This window comes from Malaclemys terrapin, chromosome 8 (genome assembly GCF_027887155.1).
Source record: "Malaclemys terrapin pileata isolate rMalTer1 chromosome 8, rMalTer1.hap1, whole genome shotgun sequence".
Classification (NCBI taxonomy): Eukaryota; Metazoa; Chordata; order Testudines; family Emydidae; genus Malaclemys; species Malaclemys terrapin.
In genome coordinates this window covers 11,134,359-11,160,293 of record NC_071512.1, presented here as the reverse complement: position 1 = coordinate 11,160,293, position 25,935 = coordinate 11,134,359, and the positions used below count along the sequence as shown (strand labels likewise).

Here is a 25,935-nt window from a genome sequence, read left to right as displayed (position 1 = left end):
AGGTTGATAGAGAATACTTGCCCATAAAGGGTAAGGGTGTGTGGGGAGTGGGTGAGTGAGATTTTCTTTGCCTTAGATTGTACTAAGATTTTCAACCCCTCATGACACACATCCCCAGTTGTCTTTTGTGACCCTGCTGAGGGTCATGACCCACAGGCTGAGAAACACTCCCGTTTAGGGAGGTACGATATACACATGCACAATCTCTCCATGAGCATGCCTGCAAACCGAAGCAATCATAGGCCTCCTTTTGAGCCTGCTAGCCATGAGCATGTCCCTTTCAAAGTGTGGTGATCCTCCTTATTATTGAAACGAATTGAGCCGGTTTAGATCTATTTATTCTTATCTTTGCAGCTTTCCACCATTTATCTTTTTAGTCCCTCATCCCACCGTACAGGTGTATAAATTATATAATCCCCCTTCTTCCATGAAAGAGAAAATGATCTCCCAGTAGACAAGTATGCTGATCATTTTATTTTATGCAGAAAGCATACATCAGGTCAGGCCCTGTTTCCCTCGAGTCCTAATTTTACTGCTGACAGAATGACAAAACACCTTCCTAGGGGTTATCTGCTTAGGTCTATTCAAGGTTTTCATAATATTTCTTAAAGGTAACCTGTTTTGCACACACATACAGTTAGTCTCTCTTCTGCCAGCCAGTGTGAAACCAGAATTAGACTTTTTATTTAAACAGGGCCTATGACACCAACTGCCAATGTGTTTTTTCATATTTCATGTGCGTTCTCTTTTCTAGTCCATGTTAGTCTCACTGTGATGCTTATGCTCCATTAGGTCTTGTTCTTGTTTGATACAATATATCACGCTCTAACCTGTAAAAGAAAGTAAAAAAAACAAGCTGGCTGGAGGACAACAATTCCATGTCATGACAATTTTTGAGGTTCCAAATTTTGTTTTCATTCCACATTACAATGAAAACAAATCCTTTTGAACCTTTTTGCAAAATGGGGCTGTTCTCTGTCTGTCTTGCCCCAGGGCCCCACAAAAGCATAATCCACCTCTGGTCATGTGATAACCTTGCTCACAGTGTGAAGTCCAGAATACACTGACAGCTGTACTAAAAGTCATACAATGCCTGGAGAAGAGCTCTGTGTGGCTTGAAAGCTGGTCTCTCTCACCAACAGAAGTTGGACCAATACAAAATATTACCTGACCCACTTATCTCTCTCATATCCTGGGACCGACATGGCTAAAACTATACTGCATACATACAATGTCTGTGACATTTCTGAAGCATGGAGGACTTTGGGGCGATGCTCTTCTGGCAGGGTGTTTTCTGACTTGTGTTTTAAAACTGCTGACCTAGATTCCTCAAAAGGCAGAGAAAAGACATGGAGCCAGAATGTGCCCCTGAGCTCCATGGGTGAGGGGGGTTTCTCTCCTCTCCCATCTACATTCACAGCCTCTTGAGCCCTGCAGAGGGTGCTCAGCAGGTCTGGGATCTGTGTCGGGGAAGGTGGCAGGACTTGGTCGGGCATGGGATGGAGGCAGCTCTAAACTGAGTGAGGAAAAGGTTGAAGGACACACATATTACCCCCCCCCCCACACACACACACACACACACTCTGATTCCTGGAAAGGCTTGGAGCCAACAATTGCATATCGATTCTTATAGCAAGAAATAATCCACCCAGAACAGTCACCAAAGAAATGCCCTGTCATGGCACACACCAGTCCTTACCATTTTCCCTAGAACCTGGGGACATAGGCTTTGCAGATCTGGGCTAGTTTGGACCAGATTGTGTGTGTATGGTGGGGTGAGTCTGAAAGTCAAGGGTCACTCACTGACAATGCCCTGCTAGCAGCTCTGAGCATCTCCCACCTTGTGCACCTCCCAGGATGGCAACTATGGTGCCAGTATCTAGGGGGAGAGAGGTAGTCTCTCAGGGAGGCAGATCCTAAGCCATTCAGGGCTTTGTCAGTCAAATGAGGACAAGAATACAGGATGTGGGGGTGGGGGGTTGTGATTGTGGCGCCACTTTTTCTTCAGGGAAGAGAGAGCCAGGCAGCAGTTGCTGACAAAGCTTAAAGGAGACCGAGCAGCTGATGAATGCTGCTAGCTCTGTTTTTTTGTGAGCTAAACGTAGCCTTTCCTGCCTTCCCTTTCTCTGTCCTTATTAGAAAATCAGCCTGTTTGGTGATGAAAGGTTAGAATCCGGCACAGGATCAATCATGACCCCCGGATGGTCATTAGCCACAGGCACAAACTCCACTAATAGAGAGGGGAGAAAGGGGATTAGAAATTTTGCTGCCTTACTGTATCCTATGGCCATTCCCTTGCCTAATTCTTGCTCTTGGTTTTTAAGAGGAAATATGATCCTCTGCCAATCTCCTTTGGCAGTGGTTTTCAAAGCCCCAGCTCTGGCCCTCTTCAGTGCCCCACGTCTATACTTACCCGCTGGTTCGGCGGCAAGCAATCGATCTTCTGGGATCGATTTATCGCGTCTTGTCTAGACGCGATAAATCAATCCCGGAAGTGCTCGCCGTCGACGCCCGTAATCCTGCTCCGCGGTAAATACCTTTAAGTTCGAACTAAGATACTTCGACTTCAGCTACGTTATTCACGTAGCTGAAGTTGCGTATCTTAGTTCGAACTGGGGGCTTAGTGTGGACCAGCCCTTAGCCTGGAGGCTTGTTATCACAGTGCTTTTGTTTGCTTCACTGGGACGTGTCTGTCCCACAGATTGCTAGAGCAGGTGTGAAGTAAGTTTAAAGCAGCAGCTGAAGGGAGTTGGGGGAGCAGTGAAGTCGAAGTATCTTAGTTCGAACTTAAACGTACTTACCGCGGGTCCACAAGTGGCAGGCAGGCTCCCCCGCCGACTCCGCCTACAGCTAGCATGAGCACTGCTATGATTCAGCCCACCGAGTATACAGACTCTCAGCTCCCACTCCAGCTGCAGTGAACCGTGGGTCAGTTTTGCAAATCAGACATGCGCCTGTCCCTCCTGATAAAAGCAAATACAAGCGGCCCAGTAAAAAGCCACAGTTTGGCCCGTTTTGCTCTACCCAGCAAGCTCAGCCCTTCATCCTCCAACGCTGAGCGCCACGTAGCTGTCTGCATGAGGCTATTTTAGGCCAGTCCAAGGCGTGTTTGTTCTACACGAGATCCTCTGGGGGGCTTCTTGAGAGTTGGCCCCCAGTGTCTCTTGCAAGCCACAGGCAGGGTGGGAAGCAGTAATTATCTGCTTAAGCTGACAGCCTGGGCCCAACAATGGTTTCATTGAAAACACATAAAGGATCAGCTCCCTGCCCTCAAATCAGAGGCCCAGACCTGGACTTGGCCCAGTCTGCAGCTCAGAGCTGCAATTGCAGGGAAAGTCCTGCTCAGCTCCGGCTGGAGCATGCTCAGTGTGGATGGAATCTGTGGGGAATTTAGCTGCTAAAAATCTAAGAAGTCTCTGTTGAGCATGTGCTAACTGGAAGTTTTCAATGGCTTATAACTTGCCCAAATTTGGGCTCATTTCCACAGGTACAGCAAAAATCATATGCTTAACACAACTCCCGGCTAAATGCTAGGTCCCTGCTCCAAAGCATGGAAGTGATAGATTTTTTTTTTTTTTTTTTTTTGGTTAAGGTAACTAGAATTTTGTAACATGGACCATACAGTATAGTTTGCCCTAGTCTTGTTCTTGGAAATGGCTGACCTGTTTTGGCTGAAATTTTCCAGAATAATTTCAGTGTGAAGCAGACATGCAGCATGGAAAATTTCAACTCAAAAGATTAAAGTTTGGCAAAGTTATAAGCAACTGAAAACAGGGTCTTATAATGGGAAATGTCAGGCAACTTTATAGGTAGCGCTATCAGTCCTGCCTATAATAGTATGAATTACTGCCTATATTATAATGGCAGGAGTCACCAGACGACATGGTTATCCAAAGTCTTACAAGTTCCCTTTATTAATATGCATGCAGTTGAATGCTATATTGTTGTTTGCTTTTTAAGATACCATTCCTCTTTGAGGGAAGCTGTGTCAGATGGCTGAACGGTTTTCTCTCTACCTTTATTTTGCTGACTAGAGTCAATGCTCAGGGCAGAGTTACTTCCTGGGTTTTGGCTACTGGTGTTTGGACTGCAGTCCCTGAAAGCAGGAATTGTCTATATGCTGTTTGCGACCACTGCTGTTGAAGGAAGGCTGTATATAGTGTAAATAAACAAATGACACTAAGGGCACGTCTACACTTAAAACGCTGCATCGGTGCAGCTGCCCTGCTGTAGCACTTTAATGAAGATGCTCTAGCCCAGTGTTTCCCAAACTTGGGACGCTGCTTGTGTAGGGAAAGCCCCTGGCGGGCCGGGCTGGTTTGTTTACCTGCTGCGTCCACAGGTCCGGCTGATTGCAGCTCTCACTGGCCGCGGTTCTCTGATCCAGGCCAATGGGAGCTGCTGGAAGTGGCGCGGGCCGAGGGCTCCTTTGGATGCATTGCCCGGGTGAGCTCCTGCCATTGTGTCTCAGTGAACCAGAGCAGCCAAAGAAGTGGCAGTACCACCAAGAAGAAAGGGGATGGCCTGGGAAAGTGCTAAGCCAGCACATCCTCGTAGCAGCCCTCTTCCAGCTGCAAACTAAAACAATAGCTCCCAGCAGAAAACCCAGAAGGGGCAGCTGCAGTAACATTAGTTCATAGGGCTCAGGAGGCCAGGCTGGCATTGGGAAGTACAATACACATTTCTCTGCACCAGCTTGGGTAAGTCTGGCCCCTTATATTCATGTTCCAGCCAATTCTTATGTAATCCCTCTGCCTCACCCCAGGGTAGGAGGTGTTTAGGGGAAGAAGGATATGGGGCCAGAACTCATGACATTCTGGCAGTGCTCAGCTGGTGGACAGTTCCTTCAGAGCCATTACCAGCTGATAAATTTAGAGCAGCCCCTAAGTTATTCTAAGTTTTTTTCTGGCTCTATCCACATTTTCAGGGAACCACAACTGGCACCGAGACAGCCCCCTCCTTTCTCAGATATGCTGAGCAGAAACTGGGTGCAGGCAAGACTATTTACCAACTTCTTTTCACAGTAAGGGTCACTGTGATTAAAAAGTCTGTAGGGGTTTTCATGCAATCCGTGCTATAATCAATCATTAGAGCACCATGAGTTATCGTTGCATTTGAATCTGCAAGGTCTCTCTTAAATCCACTGCCTTGTCCTCTTACAACTTGGGTATGCTACAGCTGAATATAGATTTGATGAATTAAAGATCCAACATAACATGACATGCCCCAGAATGTTTAGTCGAGTGTCCCCAAATTTGTTTTGCTTGTTTATCCCTACATTTGTGTTAAGCAATAATGTTCTTTGACGTTGCTTTGTGCCTTTCAGCAGTATTTTATGGAAACTCCAGTTTCTGTGCATAAGAAACCTGATGATAATAATGAGACGCTTGAAGCTTTTCAAACCAAAAAAGCACTTCAAGTAGATTCTGCATTGTGTTCTTAATCAACATTAGTTGTGTGCATTTGCATCAACACAGCCATCAGTGAGCTCAGTGCACAATGCTCCACGTGGCTCTGACTGCCGGCATTCAGTGTGTCGCAGAAGCATCAAAGGAGGCCCCCAGCTTTTAAAGATGTAAGGATGATTTCAGAAGCCTGGTCAAAGTGTGATGAAAGGTCAATAGAAAAATGATGCATATTCACAAGGCCAAATTCTGACGTTCTGAACTGCACGAGAAGCCAATCACAGAGTTTGTCTCTTCAGGAGGATGGGGTTTGCGCCTCCTCCCCTTGAAAAATAAGCCACATGACTGATCCCAAATATTGTGAGTCCTCTATTTCTAGGTGCAGTTATCCATCTGCTGTGCAGGGTCCGGGGCTCAGACCATTGTCTCAAGAACTGGCCAATTAGGAAAACACTAGCTATTAGCACCCATACTCGGGTTCGTCAGTGTAGGTATTCTGCTTGGGCCCCTGTGCAGGACCACAAGAGTGGGAGAAGAGGCTAGCTGTGCGTTTCCTCCAGATACATGCTGTTAGGCAAAAAGATTCTTTCCCCCAAGAATTAGACCACACAGGCAAATACTGAAGGAGGATTTATTCACGGCACCGGGAAGACTGGTAAACAGCTTCAAAAATATGGTGTCACAGTGGCCAGTTATATACATTTTCTTATTAATTCATTTGCATTTATTTGTACTTACAGAGACAGACATTGCTATAAGTAAAGAGAGAACTCTTAACAAAGATAATAATAGGAACAGTACATACACAGAGAAGCCATCCTGATTATATCAAGTATCTTGACTACTTTTGGGGGGGGGAGAGACGGGGTGTGTGTGCGGGAGGTAGGGATGAGTGCTTACAGATATCCGGGGCCCTGGGGGTGGTCAGCATTGGCCTTTCTTACCGATAAGTCGAGTTACTGTGTGGACATTTGAATATCTGAGTTATCCCGTATTAACAGAAACCATTGTCCTTGGGTCTCTAAAGCTTTCCTGCTTGATCTGCGGTTTCTGCCTTTGCTGTTAGCTAAATGTTAACTCTTGCTTGACAATGCACACAGGATTTTGCACTCATTACATTTGGGGAAGGGTGCAGAATCCTTAACAGGTCCGCAGTTAAGCATTTTCCTTCATGGAAACACCTGCTTAGGCTCCTTGTCAAAGATACTCTCATGAGCAGATCTGAGTTGCTAAGTCCAGAAGCAATTTAAAAATATATATAATCCACCCTCTTCCTCAGCCCCTTGCCACCACCAGATCCGATGCTTTTCAAACTGTGCATGTTAAAGAAAATGTATGGGGCTAAAACAAGCTCTAATCAGGCCAGTTACCTTTGTACTCCCCTGATTCCTTGGAGCAGCTGGGGTTTGGTCCCCAGCATAGCTTACAGTAGCCTCAGGGCTGCTCCAGTTTCTGTTTGGTTGTAAAGGCCCATTACACTGGTCAGGGATTGCCGGATGACAATACACTCAGCCAAACTGCCTTCCACTTCTGGCCAACTCCCTGGGGCAGCTTTAAGGACCTTGGCATGGCCAGCATGGTGCTAAAAGGCTGTGGTGTGGGTTTAGAGCCTTTTTGTTTGCACTTCCAAAGAGTTTTATGGTTCCAAATGTACTTTTACAGCCCTGTCTCTCGAGTGGAAGTTCTGTTGGTTATTTCTTACAAAGCTAATAAAATGATCGGGTAATTACAACTTGCACTCGGCCTACGAAGGCCAGAAGCTCTCACCCTATCACATGAGCCCAAGGCGACTCGTGGGAGGGACACAAAGGGGGGCACCAGCTAAATGGTGGGCACTTGACCTTCCCACACGACCCCCACCATGTGACTGCCCTGCCCCCAGCCTGCTCTCCCTGTCCCCTCCCACATTACCTGGCTGTGGGGGCTCTGTCCTCCCGCTGCGCTGGCTCCTGCTGGCATGTTCTGCTGCTCTTCCTGGCAGCCAGGCCCTGGACCACTCACGGATGCTGGTTCAGGCAGCGTGGCTGGAAGAGGCGGGGCTCTGGCCCTGCCTCTTCCCTTCTGGCTCTGGCCCAGCCCTTTCTTCCCCCTGCCCAGGCCACCGGGGGCACTTGACCCTGGGCAAGGGCACGTGACCCTTTGTGCCCCTCCCACCAGTCACCTCAAGGCTGCAAGTTGCAATGAATAAACACAGTTGGGTAGCGCGTTCCTCCTTAACCCATTGTGGCTTGAAGGTGCTGTGAGGAAAGCAAAAATCTCCCTGGTCCTCTGCCAATTGGCCAATGGGAGAAAACATTCCTTCTTGACCCTCTAAATAGTTGATCAGCTAGACCCACAGCCTCTGTGAGGCCAGGTTCCCATTCCTAGTTCGGGTGGGTAGGGTGGGTTGCTGGAACTGAGCTGAAAGAGGCATCACATGACCCCTGCGCTAGGCTAAATCCTGGGAGCTAGGGAATGGTGGCCAAGCATCACTCCTTTCCCCTATCTGTCCAATGGGTGCCAGAGCCTACCAGGGGGAGGAGCCACCTATGGTCCCTTGGTGAATGTCTCCCTCCCTCGCTGGTGGCACTGTGCCCCTTTCACTGCTGGCCCCATGAAGTTCCCCCACCCTTCGATGCAGGTGGGTGGCATACACAACAGAGAACTAGTCTTCATCTTTCATGCAGAATAATCTTTTATGGGTTGTACCCAAAATGAAATGAAAGTCCCTGCGGTTTGATGTTCTCTGTCATACAATTTGCCAGGGATGCTGGAGAGTAACTCAGGAAGGCACAGATATTTGCCATTTAAAAAAAAAAGTTTATACTGACCTGATGTTAACATTGCAAAATCAGTACAATGGCTTGTATGTTACTAGCCTACACAGGGACATTAGGAAACAATCAGATGAAAGCTCTAAATGGCCCTTCAAAAGACATTTTCAGGCACTGTGTATTATACAAACATTGGGTGGGGCTTCCACTTAGGACAGGATTCACTTTTAAGACCTTCATACAGTCAACTGCTGCTGGTCCATAGCAAATACAAATGAAAACTGGTTACAAATTGTTGTATGGCTCATCTGTCTGGAGAGGTATTTGCAATTCTTAGAGTTTAATACACTTACTGACAGTTTGTCAGCCTTACTGTCCCGCATTTGGGCCTCAACCCACAAAGCCTCACTAATGGTAATAATCCTTCTGACCCCAGTTAGATTTCACACAGGCTTGAGGATGGGGTCCCTGTGTTAGAATCATGTCAATAACACCAATAATATTTGGAACATTCATTCTAGAGAGTGAAGAAACACTGAATTATAATGACAGCTAATAATAACACTTTGCACTCACTGCCTCCCACTAGGTGCTCATCACCTGACAGTGTCTCCTGAGGGTATGACCACACGAGAAACACTACAACGGCACTGCATCGACCAGCCCTGAGACTCTGCCATCAACGTTACAATGGCAAAAAGAACAGGAGTACTTGTGGCACCTTAGAGACTAACAAATTTATTTGAGCATAAGCTTTCGTGGGCTACAGCCCACTTCATCAAGCCCACGAAAGCTTATGCTCAAATAAATTTGTTAGTCTCTAAGGTGCCACAAGTACTCCTGTTCTTTTTGCGGCTACAGACTAACACGGCTGCTACTCTGAAACCTGTTACAATGGCAGTGTCTTTTCCATGATCTACAATTTAAAATATGTAGCTGTATTTTCATTAGCTTAAGCGGATTAAGTCACTGATTAATGACAAATGTACATAAGCAGCAGTCCTCCTTCATTTCTTTTTCAAGGTCAAAGTCCATATTAAAGGCCAGGTCCTGCTCCCACTGAACAGAATAGCAAAACTTAACATGACTTCAGTGGACGCAGGACCAGATGCTAAGCACTAGAATCACAAAGGGACTTAGGGGTTGCAACACTCAATGTTGCAATACGTACCGTTTAGGTGCCTAGCCACCCAGTGGAATCCACAAACCCTGAGTTGACCTTGAGACTCCTCATACCATGCCTGAGGAGAGATTGGAGCCTAAGAACTGGATTCAGAAAAGCCAGCACGCTGAGGGGGGAGCTGCCTAAGTTAGCCAAGGGGAGATGCCAAGGAGGGGGTGGGCCCTAAACCCACCTCTTAAAGGGAGTTGGGTGCCTAAGTCTGGGATGAAGGGAGGTTCCTATCTCTACTTGGGATACGGTCAGGAACCCTCTCTTAGAGTCCGTATGGAAGCCGTTTCTTGCTCAGAGCATGCAGGCAAGATAGGCGGGGCAATGCTTCATTTGAGGAGCCTGCTGGAGCTTCGTCATGATAGAGGTGCCAAGCTGCTGGGCAGGTCAGGACTGAGGCATCTGTGGTCATGTGCAGATGCCTAGGGGATGCTTATGGTGAAAGCGTAGGTGTTGAGGGAGTTTTTAGATGCCTGCAGGGTAGGGTTAGGCGGACGCTGAGCTGGGGTTTTGTGAATGCACCTAAATGTTGGACTCAGGATTATAAAGTGGCAGTAAGCTCCTATGGTATTGTACACTGCAATTAGAAACCCCAGTTCGAGGTAACGTGGGGCTTGGCCTGCAGGGCTGTTTAACTGCAGTATAGATGTTCAGGCTTGGGCTGCAGCCTGAGATCTGAGTCCCTCCCACCTCATAGGGCCTAGATCCTGGGCTCCAACCCAAACATCTACACTGCAATTAAACACCTCCTTAGCCCGGGGAGCCTGAATTAGCTGGCATGGGGTTTTGAATTGCAATGTAGACATATCCTAAGTCCCTCTGTGAATCTAGCCTAAGTGAGCAGAGACAAACAATGACTGGTATTCTCTCTGTCCAGATAGGTATTGTAGGTTGGTCATTTATTCCATGCTCATCACGGAGCGTCTGACTGATACTCTGCACCTCACATGACGCGCTGTAAATTAACTTGCTGACAGCATCCTCTATCATATAGAAATAGTTAGCTCTTTATTAGTGATTTCACCTCTTGAACCTCAGGCAAATTTCAATGGATTTTACAACCCACTTGCAATAATCAGGATGATGCCACAAAGTGCACTGGCAACTAGGACCTAAAGTAACCCAGCTAGATTGGCTTTTAAAACACCCAGACAGAACATTCAGTGTACCTCATATAATTAGAATTTATGGGGAATCCCTTCAACTATCTTCTGGGTTCACAAATTGACCTCGCAAACTCCACTGCCTCCCTCCTGTAAATTTAATTATGGTTTTTCAATGCTAATTTACTTTAAAAACAAATATAGTAGTTCTTCTATCGAAAGGGAAGCCCAGGCCTGTGTGCAGGTACAGAAAAAACACACATTTCAAAAGCTAGCACAAAATGGTCCCCATTGTATGGTGCAGTGTATATGTATTTAGGGTTAGATTGTGCCTTGCCCTTATGTGGCTATGCAGGGATGTAGGAGGAGTCAGGATTCCCCTCTTCCCCCTTGTCAGGCCTGCAAAAGGGAAGGATACAATGCCAACCTTTGTGCTGGGGGAGGTCATGGGATGTACCTCAGATGCTTCCCCATGGGAGAAACTGGGCAGAGAGTTTAATTAGACTCACAGCCCCCATACAGTCTCTAGATTTCAATACCTTCTCCTTAACAATCTTCCTACTCCTCGTTCAGCTATTTCTTATTTTCCTGTACAATTCACTGTCACATTTCTATTTTAAAACATTATCTGCCGGAAACCTCAAACCGTGCCTTGCAATCCACACAAGTCAAATTCAATGGAGAAAACTTTGGTAAATTGTTTGGGCATTTTTCCATACGGATGATATTTATTAGAGTTCACAAACCACTTCTATAAAGGAGTGCACCTTCCAGAGACACAGGACACAAGTAAGAGCTGAAAATGCTCGCTGAATTGCAGTGATAAAAGGAGAAGAAAAAAACCTCGTTCAGCTGTTATGATTTTTCTAGTTTGCTTGCCACTTCTATTAGCTCTGTCATTTTGTGACATTAAACTAAGACATATGCATAAGCAGACTTGACAGCAAAATCTTCATGGCAATGAATTTCAATGCAGCAGTTTTTTTCCAGCCCTGAACACTTCATTAGCAGTCTAAATATCTTACTCATGCAGCTGAGAAATCCCATTAAAATAAAATACATTCTACTTCAAGGCAGCATCCAGTATGATAATCAGGAGGAATAATATCACATTCTACTCAAAATCATGTTTGTATATTAATGCTCTGGAATTTCAGTAAAGAGATCAAATATTATTTGAGAGCTTCTAATGTGTTCTTCTGTATTTCTCTGTTGCTCAGGCATTTGAGTATTTCTTTTTAACTTATTCTTCAAGGAGTTGTTCCATCAAATTACATCTGACAATTAAATATGAGCAAGTTGATATTTTAATGTGAAAAATAAGCTGTGACTTAGGAAGGGACAAAAAGGGAAATAGATTATTTGTTAATCAGAAATCATAGGGAATCCTAGTCACTTTCTATAATCTGAATGATTTACATGGAATAATCTATTTTTTTAAAGTATCACAATACATGGCTTTGAAAAATCTCCTTATAAGGCACAACTGAGTTCGTTTTTGTTAAGTTCCCACACTTCCTTCCTTGTTTTTATATTTTTTGGTTTATGAACCAAAGAGAATGTTATTATCTGACGTAGAGTAATGAAATGTTTTCACAGTGTTTCAAAGTTTCTAAAAAGTTAGTTTTCTGATATTTCTTCTGAACTTTATCCTTTCTTTTAAAGGTGTTGCTATGACTCACTTGATAACACCCTCTTCCCTTCCTAGCCAGGAGTCTGTGGATTTGTTTCTCAGATAAGGAGTTTTGCACATTCCCTGTTTTAGGGGTTAGTGCCCTCCTAGGAGATAGTCTTAAAGGTGCCACAGGACCCTCTGTTGCTTTTTACAGATTCAGACTAACACAGCTACCCCTCTGATACTTGACTCCTAGGAGATGACATCCTTAGAAGAAATCTTCCATTGAGGTTCCTTTTGTTCTTCACTGATTGCTGCCACGTTTGGAAGTTAAAGATCCCATGGCAGCTCTTGAAAGGACTCATAAATAACCCTGGTGTCCTAGCCAACTTCCCACTTCCAGTATAATGGAATCCAATATCCTCCAGGCTGGTTGTGAGCTGCTGTTCAGATCACACGTCTGCTCTGCTTGCCTACAAACTCAAGACCTGCCTGAGTTGAGCATGGCACAGAACCTTGGGAGAAAGCCAGAGGCTGGACACTCTCCCACTCACCAGGGCCCGGGAGGCTGATTGGGTCCCCAGTATAAGTTACAACAGCCTCAGGGCTACTTGAAATTACACTGGGCCTCAGAGGGCTGTTACACCACCAGAGATCCTCAGAGCACAGCAGTGCTCTGGCCACAGCCTAACATGCCTAGTTTTAAAGTTGAAACACAATGTTCTTTCCCTGGAAGGACCTCCTCATAGACTGAGGTCCCCTGCACGGCTGAGGAACTTTGAGAGGCATTCTGCCTATCTGAATGGCTCCTGGACACCTGCTGGAGCACAGCAGCTCTGCACAGCCCTTTGCTAAGAGCTGTGGCTAAACGACCCTCTACGAGGAAAGGCCTCACTGTTGATCAAAATGGCTTCGTCCCATCTTCTTATTGCTTTGCTGAAAGGTTTCAAAGAAAAATAACCCACCGCAGCATCTGGATAACTCAGTGTGCTCCTTCCATTAGCAGGATCAAGTGTATTATACTCCCCTTTTATTGCTGGCAACTGGTCAGAGAGGAAAGTCCCCTGTGATGAGGGCCGTATTCTCTGAATTGACTGTGGATTTTCAGGATCTGCTACAGCCACAGGCCAGGCCCCTGTCCTCATTCACCCAACAGCTCTTCGCTAAGGGGTCGTTTGGAAGGGAATGCTATGAGTTCAAATTCAGTGTTCTGAATTCCTGTGGGTGTATGTGTGGGGAAGTAGCTCTCATGCAGCCCCATCTCTTGGAGTCTGTGTTTATCTTCACCCTTTTTCTGTCTCAGAAGCTCAGCAAATGAATTGCAAAAATTTGCAACTACCCTACTATTTCTCTATACAGTCCACAACCACACCCACCACCAGTCATGTTGTCTGTCCAGTTTTTCTGGCCCTCGCTATTTCTTAGGCTTGGACTCCATCTGCTGCATGCTGCTAGGGAAACTTGTTGCTATTCAAGAGCAGTTGGTTTGGTTCCTATCTCTTTCACCCACTTCTTATCCCCCTAATGTTACATCATGGGCTAAATTCAAGTGTAAGTGACTAACCTGGAAGCCCATGCTAAGTTTCTATTTGATTCTTATTAAGCAATAACTCTTGCTGAGTTCAATGGAAGCTTTGTCTGAGTAAGGACTGCAGGGTATAGCAGTGTATTTCTGGCATGCTTCTAGCTTTGCATTAACATTTAAATAAGACCAACCTTTGCATCCACTGGAAGATGTCTTAATAACTCTGAATTTTGTAATTACTATTCATTGTTATGGGCCAGGTTCTTCTACTGGGCACGTGGAGTTAAAAGGAACACATGTTTAAAGGCAGATTTTGGTCTTAGACTAAAGAGGTTTGCCTAACGTTTTAGTGGAAAGTCCACAGCATATTATAATGGTAGGTTTCATTTCCTGGATTCTTAATACATTTTAGGAGGATTCTGTGACAGTTCCCCTAAAATCCATTTTTAAAATAGCTGCTATTTTAAAATAATAGGGGTACTGAGAGTCATTCAACCAAACAATAAGCTACTGCACTCCCAGCACCTGTAGTTCCAGCACCTATGGAGGTGCATAACCAGAGCCGAGCTATAAGAGCAGTATACATTTACAGGCTACCATACTGGAGGGATTTCATTTCAATAGCTTCCTATAATCTGTAGGCCTGATTCTCCTTGCAACCAGTGTGTAAGAGGTTGGACTCACCTTGTCACTACTGGCTCCAGGTCTAGTCCAGTCCATCTGGGTCTCTCTAGTCATAACAGGTGTGGCGACAGCTGGGTCCTAGTCTCTTGTGGGGTCCCCTCCATCCCACTCACCACCTCTGCCACATTTGGTCCCACCAGGCCTACAGGCACCTCCTCTTGTCGACCCTCAGTCCCTCTGAGGGGGCAATGCCTCTTTAGACGGCCCAATTCCTGGCAGCCCCAGCAGGCTTCCCGGGACTTATTGTCCCTTTGGGGTCCTGTCCCCTTACCAGGACCAACGTGGACCTCTTGTATTGGGCCTGGGCATATCCTCCACACATGGCCCAATCGCCCACAGGCCCAACAAGTCAGCCACCACCTAGGTTGCTTCACCCGGCGAGCTGTTCTCAGAATCTCCCCTCGTCCCTGCTGGGGTTGCGGCCCCCTGCCCCAATAGGGACAGTCTCATATCAGATGCCCCGCCCATTTGCAGGCATAGCAAGTCCTGCGCCCCTTCACAGGCCTCCTGGCCTTGGCGCTCCACTTCCCGTCCTGCCGGTGGCTCCTCCAACACTCCTGCCAGAGGAGTTGGACTAGGGCCTGCTGCTCCCTCACCAGCTGAGCCATCTGTCGATGGAGGGCTTGTTGCAGCTCCCATCATTCCTCCTGGATTCCCTGTAGGACATCAGCCCCCTTCCTTGGGGATGCTGACACCAGGACCCACCCAGGGACAACACCTGGGGTCTCCCCATAATATACCCCAGTGTACCTGGGATCCATAATCCCCTGTGTCTTTCCAAGTCTGGGCAATAGTCCCACTGTCCTCTCTCTAGCCCCTTGTGTCAGGTGCAGACCACGCTACCCACATTCTCCACCACTAATGTAAGAGGTCAGACTCACCCCTGCAGCACCTCCTGCTGGTTACTCCAGGGAATCAGCTCAATCCAGCCCAGAGCACCTTCTGCAGGCCAGTGATCCACCTTGTCACTACTGGCTCCCATATCCTTCCCATGACCCCAGTGCCCCTTGCTCTGGGTGCTGCCCCCTGGCAGTACCCACACTTGCTGGGTCTCCCCTCCCAGGGGAACCCCCACCCACTAACCCCACCTTGCCTCAGTGTAAGGCTACTGCCACTCACCATCTAGCCCCACTCCCTGGGGCAGACCTTAATAATATCCATTCAGCACAGGGTTCGGACCTGCTGCCTTGGCCTACCTCTGGGGTGCCCTCTGCAACCCCCAGTACCTTTGGCCCAGTGCTAGGCCACAGCCTGGGGCTTTCCAGGCTGAAGCTCCCCAGCCCTGCTCCACTCAGGTACCCTGTCTCAAGCTCCCTGCAGCCAGGCCCTTCTCTCTCTGAGTGCAGAGAGAGACTGCTGAGCTCCTGGCTCTCAGCCGCTTTATACAGGCCAGCTGGGGCCTGATTGGAGCGTGGCCCAGCTGCGGCTGTTTCCCCAATCAGCCCAAGTCTTTCCTTCCACAGCCCCAGCCCTCTGCAGGGCTGGCTTTAACCCTTCCCAGGCAGAAGCGGGTGTCCATCCCGCTACACAGTGCAACTCTATTGACTGGAACGGAGTTACTCCTGATTGACATCAGTGTATGCGTCAGTTCAGTTAGGCCTTATACTCCTAAATGCAGCTTTGCAATAATAATGTGTTAGGCTAAAACATTATCTAATTATTCAGTTATTCATACTGATGCATGGTGTGAGAATTTATAGAGGGCCACTTTCTGATTATTCAGGTTTGGTAGCTTGGTATATACATACAAATCCTCCCAGACTCTTTATTATGTGTTCGTCATGGAGAAAGAGAACACTGTCTCTGTGATGTCATCTCAGAATTGCCCCACAATTCCCAAGGCGGTGTGTTTGCTAGAGCATAAACTCAGCAAAAGGGAAAAGCTGAACATGTGGGCATGAAGATCTCTTGACTGATTTTCCGTTTATGGATATAGATTGGAGGCTGGGTTTATAAACATAATAATTAGTGATTGTTTAAAGAAATAAAAATAGGCACTTTGACGCTCAGAGATTTCTTGTGACTTGTGAGATATCCCCTTTTTTCAGTCCCGGGACTCACCTGAGCACATAGAGTTTAGTCGGGTGCAATAAGTTGTGGGATTTTTGCCACGCTGTGTGAAATATTTGTAGGATATCCTGAAGATGCTTACAGAAACCCTTGGAGAATAATCTTTTGCTAGCAAATCAGAGATGAAAAAAGCCAATTAAGAGTTGGTGTGGATGAAGAATTATAAGAAAATGACAGTGTACCAAACATAACTAAGAAGAAAAAAGTTACGAGCCACTTCCATGAAGACCGTAGGTGTATTAATATTCTTTGCAATATTTTTAGTGGTGAAATATTCCTGCATGTCTTTATGTATAATAGTAATATGATACCTGGAATTTAGGTCGCTCCAAAGAGTAGTGATGAACCTAATTAGTCTGTTTTTCAAATGAAAGCAGAGGTGCAAACTAGAGTTGGGCCCAAAGTGAAGCCTTAAATCCGAATCACTTCATGTCCCTGGGTCCATGGTTTTAGTTCCAGAGAAGATTCAAAACCAGAATGTTTTTTTTTTCCCCCTAGTGTTGTTTTTTTTTTTCTTTCAGATTCTGTCCAAATATCAAAATACCAAATTTTGCAGAACTCTTGCAAGAATGACTGAATTGGCACGATTTCCGAGATGTTAGAAATCTCATTCAATCTGCTCCTGTGTGAGAGTTCCCATCATTTTGGGCTGGAATCTCACAAGGGCAGCTCATGATGTAAGGGGCTGTATTTGAACTCAAACCCGTATCCTAACCTAAAAGGTAAACATTTTAAACCAGAACCAGACATAAACACCATCTCTTCAGCCCATCCCTTTTGTACAAAGCAGGACAGAGGTCTGTAAACATTGGCAGTCAAGCGGGGGGTGAGACGGTTTCTTTCTGAAGCTCAGCTACTGGTTCGGGAAACATTAAGTTTCTTATCTTGTGCCACTAAGCAGTGCCTGAGAAGCAGATAAGCTGATTTGGAATTTAAACTTACCGGGTAATTAAAAAGCTGAATGGGACACAATTTAAGGATTCCAAATTCAGTTCCTTAAGTAGGTGGAAAAGTTTAAAGTAACCTGGGGAGAAGCTGCAAATTTTAGCTGTCCTTGCATTTAAAGTCTTTAGTATTTTTTAAGTTAAAAAACCCTGTCAGTTTAAAAGTGATAAAGGAACAACAGTAAAAATTACCTGTTTTTCCTTCACCTTCTCTATATAAAGGGCATGTAGACGTCATTGTTTTCCCCGCTGATAAAATCCTAGTTCATGTACTTTTGAAAGCTGAGTCAGATCTGAGATGTCTCCAGAATGGCCAAATTGGCCAAACAAAATGTGATTTTGGACAAATGAGGGCCCGACTTTCAAAATGCAGAAAAGTGTGTCCAGTTGCATGCTGAATTCACAAATGAAATTATTGCAATTGCACATGCAGTTCATATACATACACACATGCTCAATTACACATCAAAGGGGTCATTATCAAGCACAAATATCAGAGCTGTGCATGCAGTCACAGTAATTGTGCATATAAGTTAAGTGTATAGTGGTTTGCACATCTCAGTGTTCAAATGTACATGTACCTTTCTGAAAGTCAGACCCTCAGTGTCTAGATCCGTAGTCTAACATGGAATGATTTCCATTCTGTGCACTTCACTGATCTTCTTGTTTCCACGCTACAGCTACGGGAAATAGAAGAGGAGGAGGAATTGGAAGAACTAAGTCAGGGTGTGAACAGAGCCAGGCAGGCAAATCATACAGTACTGAAAAAACATTATTTTTATGATGGTGGGCAAGAAAAAAATGGGATCCTACCATGGAACACTGCAGAGGAGACAGGGGAATGGTCAAGAAAAAATGAGGTACTACATACTATGCTTCTTATTTTAGAAGTGTGACTCCCTTACAGTCCATCCAGCCTACAGTAGTTAGAACACTGTTCTTCACCTAACAATCAGACCACATCACTCCTCTGGCCCCCTGTAGCAGACCACTGCTCACCGGCACCACGCCTCCTGCTGGTTGCCTCAGGAATTAGCTCAATTCCAGCCCACGGAGCGCCCCCTGCTGGGTGGTGTCTCGCCTGCCTCAGGCCCCCGTGTCCTTCCCAGACCCCTTTGCCCTTTATCTCAGGGTTCTGCCCCCAGCAGTCCCCACACTCTGGGTCTCCCCTCCCAAGGGAGCTCCCTCCCCCTATGCCCACCTTGTCTCAGTGGCTACTGCCAGTCGTCATCTAGCCCCCTCTCACTGGAGCAAACTGAAATCTGTAATGGCCACTCATCACTGGCAAGGGGGTAGGGCCAGCTGCCTCTGCCTATCCCTGGGCTACACCTCTTCTGCTCCGGTACCTCTTTAGGCCTTAAACAAGGCCTCAGCCTGGGGAGTTGTCAGGCTGGAACTTCCCAGCTCCTCTTGCCTTTCTCCAGCACTGCTCTGAGTCAGGTACCCTCTGTTCCCAGGCAGGTAGGCCCTTCTCCCTCCAAGGCTGGAGAGAGACTCTGACTCAGCTCCTCCCTTAGCCCTTTTATCAGGGCCTGCTGTGGCCTGATTAGGTGTGGCCACAGCTGTGGCCACTTCCCCAATCAACCTACCCTTTCTCCCAGGAGCGGGGTGACTGCCCTGCTACATCCCATTTCTATCAAGTTTAACATTCCAGGTCCTGCACAATTTCACTCTTTTTGGTTTTCAGCCATGTCCTCCTTACCTTTCTTCTCTGCTTTAGTTGCCAGCTTCAGCATCCAATGTTCTTTCCTTCTCCTATTCCCTGTTAGTTCACTGGGATTGGGAAGTCATTCCATGCATTTGGAAAGCATGGAAGAAAATAACTAACTGCAACCCTATCTTCATCAGATCTCTTTTAAAGACTTATTTCTTGCATGAAAAACTAGTCACATCAGTCATGCCCCTTTAAAAAAATGTGTCCTTGTTGAACCGCATCAGATTTCATTTGGCCCAGTCCTCCAATTTGTCTAGGTCACTCTGGACCCTATCCTTACCCTCCAGCATATCTACCTCTCCCCCAGTTTAGTGTCATCCACGGACTTGCTGAGGGTGCAATCCATGCCTTCATCCAGATCATTAATGAAGATGTTGAACAAAACCGGCCCCAGGACCGACTCCTGGGGCACTCCGCTTGATACCGGCTGCCAACTAGACATCAAGCCATTGATCACTACCTGGTGAACCTGACAATCTAGCCAGTCTACGGATTTGGTCTATATCTCTATATATAATCGATGATGAATTAGGCCATACATAGATAATTATAGATGATAGCTATAGATGGTAGATTATGCCAGTTGTAATTAATAAGGTCTCACCTGTGCTTACAAATCTGTCAGTTTATTGATAATATATATGTTTCTTTCAGTCGGTGCAACAAAGTTTGGAGGGAAACCTTGAAACCATATTGCCATTTTACCGTTCAGAAGCCTCCAACTTCTTTCTGTTGTTAATTGAAGACAGTGTTGAGGACTTTGATACTGAGCTCTCGCTTTTCAATGAACTGTCAAACTCAAGTGACTTGGTTTCCTATCCTCAATATTTACCATATTACAGAACACATGAGGAATTTTTTATCAACCCTGTGTCACTGGACACATTACTTATCAGAGCAGACGTGGCCGAAGGTGACATAGGAAGAGAAAAAAGAGAAGGAAGTGGTGGCTGCAAAGTTAACAGTATAAGAGAAGATGAGACCCTGAGCAACTTAGTTATTTCCACTGGATATTTTCCATATTATAGATCATATGAAGAGCACTTTGGCAGTCCAGTTTTACATGATGGCTTAAGCATTACCGCAGAGGGAAAAGAGACTAATGGAGAGAGCAATGAAAAAAGAGGAGATGTCTGTGAGGTTGCTGTTGGATGCAGTGATAAAGTAAGTTGCAAGTGAAATAGTGCTCCCATTGACTTCAATAGCACAGGATCAGTCCCTTACATCATGGTTGTAGTAGAGAGGTGTGCAGAGGGTGTATTCTTGAATCATTGCTCATGAGACAGGCGCAATGGCTTCAGCGTAGTCCAGCCACTGTGCCACCACTTGACGGGGTGGAGGGCATGTCTCCCCCACAAAGGGCTACCTCTGTTGGTCTGTGTCATGTCATTAGATTATTAATCATGTTTATTCTGGTAGTTCCGAAAGGCCAACAAAGAACGGGGTCCCTTTGTGCTAGGCGCTGTACAAACAAAGCAATAGACAGTCCCAGAAGAGCGTACAATCTAAATAGACAAGATAGAGCCAGGGTGGGATAACACACAAGCACAGTGAACAATGTGACAGTGGAAAATGTCATGTTAGTTCCACAACTTTTCTGGGTGGGTTTACTCAGGTGGGGATAAGCTGAATGGAAAGAAAAGTGAAGGGCAGGGACTTGAGGGGGGACAGAGCAGGGAAGAATATGGTAAGAGGACAGGTATGGAGCAAAGCTGAGGTGAATCCAGCTAGTCGGAGCAGAAGCAGACAAAGAAGGGACTGCTACACTGGGGAGAAAGGAGAAAATGGGGCCCGACCAGGGTCACCCAGGCCTAGAACTATGCAGAGGAGACCCCCCACCACCACACACATATGAACTCACTATGAGGGCACTAGGACTCAGGAGGTGCCAGGGTGGGGCCATGGTCTCGCACTACCTCTGGTGAATCTTGCATTGCAAGGGTGCTAGACTCAGAGTGTTTGTGTCCCCGGAGTCCAAGTACTGTTATTGTACCTGGTCCTTGCACAATGGCATGCAAACGTGGAGGCTCCTTGTGCCTCTCCCCTTCTTGCACCCTTCATCCAGGCTGAGCACAATCAAACCCAGGATGTTTCAGGCTAATGCTTCCCTCCAACCTCCAAACACACAGAGACATTTCTAGAGAGAAATGCCTTCAGTACCAGCATATTAATGAATGGGGCTCTGCAAGTGTGTGTAGGGAAGTAGCAATCCATTAGGGGAAGAGCTGGGGACAACAGGTCTTGTGTGGCATGTCCCCCAGCAAACGCCTGCAACATCTAGCAGGAAATCCCATCTACTCCTGCTCTGCCCCTCCAGCACTCTGAATTGTAAATTGCCTACTCATGTGAGTTCCCCGCAGTGGCTGTCTTTAGGTATGCAGGACTTTCTCACAGATCTCATGAGATACATGCAGTTGGGTGTCTCCACCCCCTTAGTCCCTGAGAGCTCCATTATGAGCCACACTCTTTCCCCTTCTGAATGTCCTGGGGAATTCTAATTTGCCAACCACAGATAATGGACCAAATTCACCCCTAATGTAAGCAGGCACAATGCCAAGGGTGAAATCACCCCAAAACTCCCATTCCTGTTTCATAGTTACAGACCTTAGATCTTGATCATCCATATGCTTCTTTCAGAGCATCCCACAAAGTTATAAGACAGAGAAGGAAGCAATCTCTTCCATGCCTAGTGTCAAGCCCTCTGGCTCCTTTCTATTAACTGACAGCATCACTGAAAACTGTGGTTCTGAGATCTCGCTCCTCAATGGACTATCAAGGCTGAATCAACCTTTTTCTCCCACTGGATACTTTCCATATTACAGAACATATGGAGAACTCCTTATCAGCCCAGCCACACATGATGGGTTCTCTACCAGCTCTACTGAAGTTCGGGATGATGTTGGCTCTGAAACAGCAGGAAAAGGAAAAAGCAGGTGGGATTTTAGTGGTAGCTGTGCAGTGTGCTGAAAACAAAAGATAAATGCCTGCCATCAGCAGCAGCAAGTGATCCAATTCAGGACAGAAGTCCCAGGGGAAGTTCTTAAAAGCTCTGTCAATGATGCCAGCCCAGTGAAAATCAACATTAATAAAAAAAAAAACCTGAACTATAGATGAGAAACTATTATTTTTAAAGCTCTATAGAGGAAACAGAAGGAGAGAAATTGTAACCAACATGCCTGCATTTTGAGAAATCAGAGGAATTTGATCAAGAACTAGGAAATATGGAGGAGAAGGAGGAGGAGGAAGATTAAAGCTGTGCTCTCTCTGCTGCTAATCCCAAAATAACTGAAGATCAACTCAGAACCTCAGATTGCTGAGAAGAAAGTCTTGGGTCAGTTTGGGGGCAAGATTTGAATCTAAGAACTGTCAACCCACCAATTAGAACAAACCTACATTGCTACCAGTAGTTGAAGCAGAATTCCTCTCCCTCTGTCAAGCACTCAGTCCCTGGAAAACAGAGAGGTTAGATAGTTACAAAGGAAAAGTGACAACTCAGCACCAAGGGAGATGAATGACCCAGTGGATATAGAACAAGCCTCCTGAGAATCTCTAATTACAAAAGAGGAAATAGAGTGAATCCACCAATAGCACTTCGGCTTTCTCAGGTCAGTCAACGGCTCACTTGGAAGATATTGTTTCAATTCTCATCAATGTACTGACCTACCACTTTCATTGTGATCTGAGCTTTCCGTGTTTAGTATCTCTGTTCAAGGAGAGACTTTCATTCACCTGAGCTTTCCCCTTTCCAGACCCAGTGGAGATCTGGTATGTTATGGATGTGACGTATTTGATCGTTGGTCAAGGTACTTGACACCCAACCAGTCAATTTCATGAGTGATGTTAGCAGCAGCAAAAGAGACTATGATAATAGTCAATGCCAGGAGAAGAGTGGTAAGACATGGGCCCACTGGAGATGGTGAGAGGGAAAGAATAAGCTTTTCAGCCAGGATATGTGGAGGATTTCACTTGCACTAAGAGAAGAAACATAATTGCCAGTAATAACAGTTAAATAGACTTTCCCTGTCCGCCACTAGGAGCCTCTCCTTGTATAAACAGCATCTGTTATGTTTTGTTCTCTTTCACTGACGCCACATACAGAAGAAAGCATTTTACACTAAAATCTTTGTAAACAAAACTTCATTTGAATATGTCAGTCAGTTTTGTAGCCTTGTTCACCTGCTTAATCTGTCACAAAATAATTCTTGATTACCCTAGAACATGTAAGCACGGACATCTATACTAAATTTTGAATCTGGAAGAAATAGATGTGGTTCAGGTGAAGCTTCATTGATTTACATCAGATGAGGATCTGGCCACATGCATCATTTCCATATTTCTCTGCAATCATGAGTGTTGCAACATATATTCATCACTGCCAAATATATCACCTCTTCTAGACTACTCACACAGCTGGTCAACTATGTCTTTTTTCCATTGTTGCTATGCCAGTGACTCCTTTGTTTTCAGCATAAGTTTGTATTTGTTCCAGCAACTGAATACATCTTTTAAGCATTTACCCTCTCAAAGATCACATAATTAATACTGAGATACACAAATAACTCTCTTGAAATGTCTGGAGTTAAATGAACCATTGTGCTAGAGTAGGCACTGTAGTTTATTTCCTCCTGATGATCAAAGAAGAAAGACACATCTTCCCTTTTAGGTTTTATGTATCCATATGTGGAGTAATCATGAGGTTTCCTACTGTCCTGGTGAGCATGAAACAGAATGCTGGGAAGCTGGAAGCTTCTATGTTACGTGTTGGTTTGGTAATATTTCCTCCTTGCTCCAGAGTCAGGAGAATTTTTAGTAAGAAATGAGTAGCTTTAGGTTGGACTTGGGTATTGTTCCTTTTTCTTGCTATTACGAGGAGAAAGGCACAAGGGTTAAATTAAAGTTCTATGTTAGCTCGTTGGACATCTGGCAGGATCTTTGGCCCCTGACCTGGTTACTTTGAATTGCTCGGCTGGCACAAAGTGACTAAGCAGTTGCCCTAAAGGGGAAGATGAAGTAGGTGAATTAAGTTCAGATGCCTAACATTCTGTATGAAGAACACCTACAGCACATGGTCACCAGCTCTTCAGTAGAGTAGTTCATTGACAACAATATATGGTTGTCAATCTGTTTTTTGTTCGTTTCCATTTTAACCGGGTACAGTGGAGGCATTTGTTTATGGATGCTGTTCAGACATCTTGTCCAATTTTTGTCTCTTTCACACTAATAAATCAGGAGGTTGGAACTCTTTTGCTCTATGGTTGAACTGAGCGAAGCCCTAGCAGGTAACCTCCATTGCTTTCAACAGTGAGGTCTGTGAATTGGCTGCTAGGAGAGAGTTCTGTAGAAAATATCATGAGATTGTCTTAAGACCAGCAAAAGTGGCACAACATGGAGAGAAATATGGCTTGCAAATAGGCATAACACTTAAAATTTGTTCTAAAAATATTAAGGTTAATTTTTGCATTTCAATAAATCCAGCAGATTAAATAAAGTTAGACTACATAATATCAGCTGAACAAATCCCTCTTGCCTTCTAGTAGGTATGTCCAAAAATAGCTACTCCACATTCGGCTGCACAGCATGATTTATGTGAACAATGAACATTAAAAATCAAGGATTTGGGAGATTAGTATATTACAGTCTTTTCCTTTATGGATCAGAAAAATCTAATTTAAAGAAAATCACCAAATAAATAGTATATCACATATTCCCATATGTACAACGGAGCCTACCAAAACTCATGACTTTAATATATTTTCCATACAGCTTTGTGCAGGGATAAAAGGGGAAGGATGGACGCCAGTGCTGGAAGTTTTCATTTGTTTTACAGTCTCTAAGGCATATATTATTATATTACTTTTCCACATAGTTATCCTGTACACAGCCAGCAAAATTACTTTCTTCAAATTGTTCCATATATCGGATTGCTACATTGGAGAGGGCATCATGCAGCTTCTTATCGTAGGAAATATCCTATTCAACTGGGAATGATAAACATTTCACTTCAGCCTAGAGTAGTGGTAGTACTTTCTTTCATCTTTTTACTGGAAAAATCTATAATTATTGTTCTAAGCCCTCAGTATTTCACCATTAACTGGTCCTTTAGAGTTTGCAAACCAAACAGCAATTACTTTGATGCACATCATGTCATTTTCATTGATTTCATTTAAGCCTTTAATCTCATGAATCCACAAAGTTAATTCTTAAAACAAGCCAAACAAGCCTGAACAAAATACGCCGTTTAATAACAAAACCGGTGATGAACATTACCGTCTCTTCAGGGATTTATTGTAGTGCCGCTTCTTCTTGCTCAATAACTCATGTTTGGCTTCATTTAGAAGGGAAGAAAGGACAGTGTCACAATTTTTGTTAATCTACATACTTCCCAGAGGAAAAGTTGGCCCTGATACAATGCACATTTAAGTCAATGGAAAGGCTCCCATTGACTTCAGTGAGCACTGTTTAAGAATGAGATTCAGAAAGCTTTTTTCTAGAACAGCATTCCAGGCCTTCAAGGCCTGATTGAAAGTAAACTGAAGTCAGTAGAAAGTCTCCCATTGACTTCAGTGGGCTTTGGCTCAGGCCCCATGTTGCCACATCAGGTGAAAATGAGAACTCTGAAATGTATGTTTTATCTAAAACCGAACCCCATCAAATGTTGTCTGTTTAAGGAAGTAGGTTGGCTAACTAAATAGATCTATTTAACTGCTGTGGTGGTGAGCACTGCCCCGGGACCCTGATTAGTAAAGCGCTCTCCCCTCCCTGAAATCCTGATTACGTTGATGTCTATGACTTAATAACTTTACTTTGAACTCTGTTGGAAACTAAGCTTTTGGCAAGTAGCACTTATCACAGAGGAACAGAATTCAGCATTAAATAAAGAGGCTTAAACAGGTTTCTTTTTTGCACACTAATATAGGGAAATAGAAATGATTCATTAATAGGAAGTAACTT

At 45.1% G+C, this 25,935-nt stretch overlaps 1 protein-coding gene across 2 annotated transcripts in view; it reads left to right on the top strand.

Annotated features, from left to right (window-relative positions):
• Positions 1 to 25,935, top strand: part of SLC25A48 (solute carrier family 25 member 48) — a 124,276-nt gene that overhangs the window by 22,669 nt on the left and 75,672 nt on the right. The window lies entirely within an intron of this gene.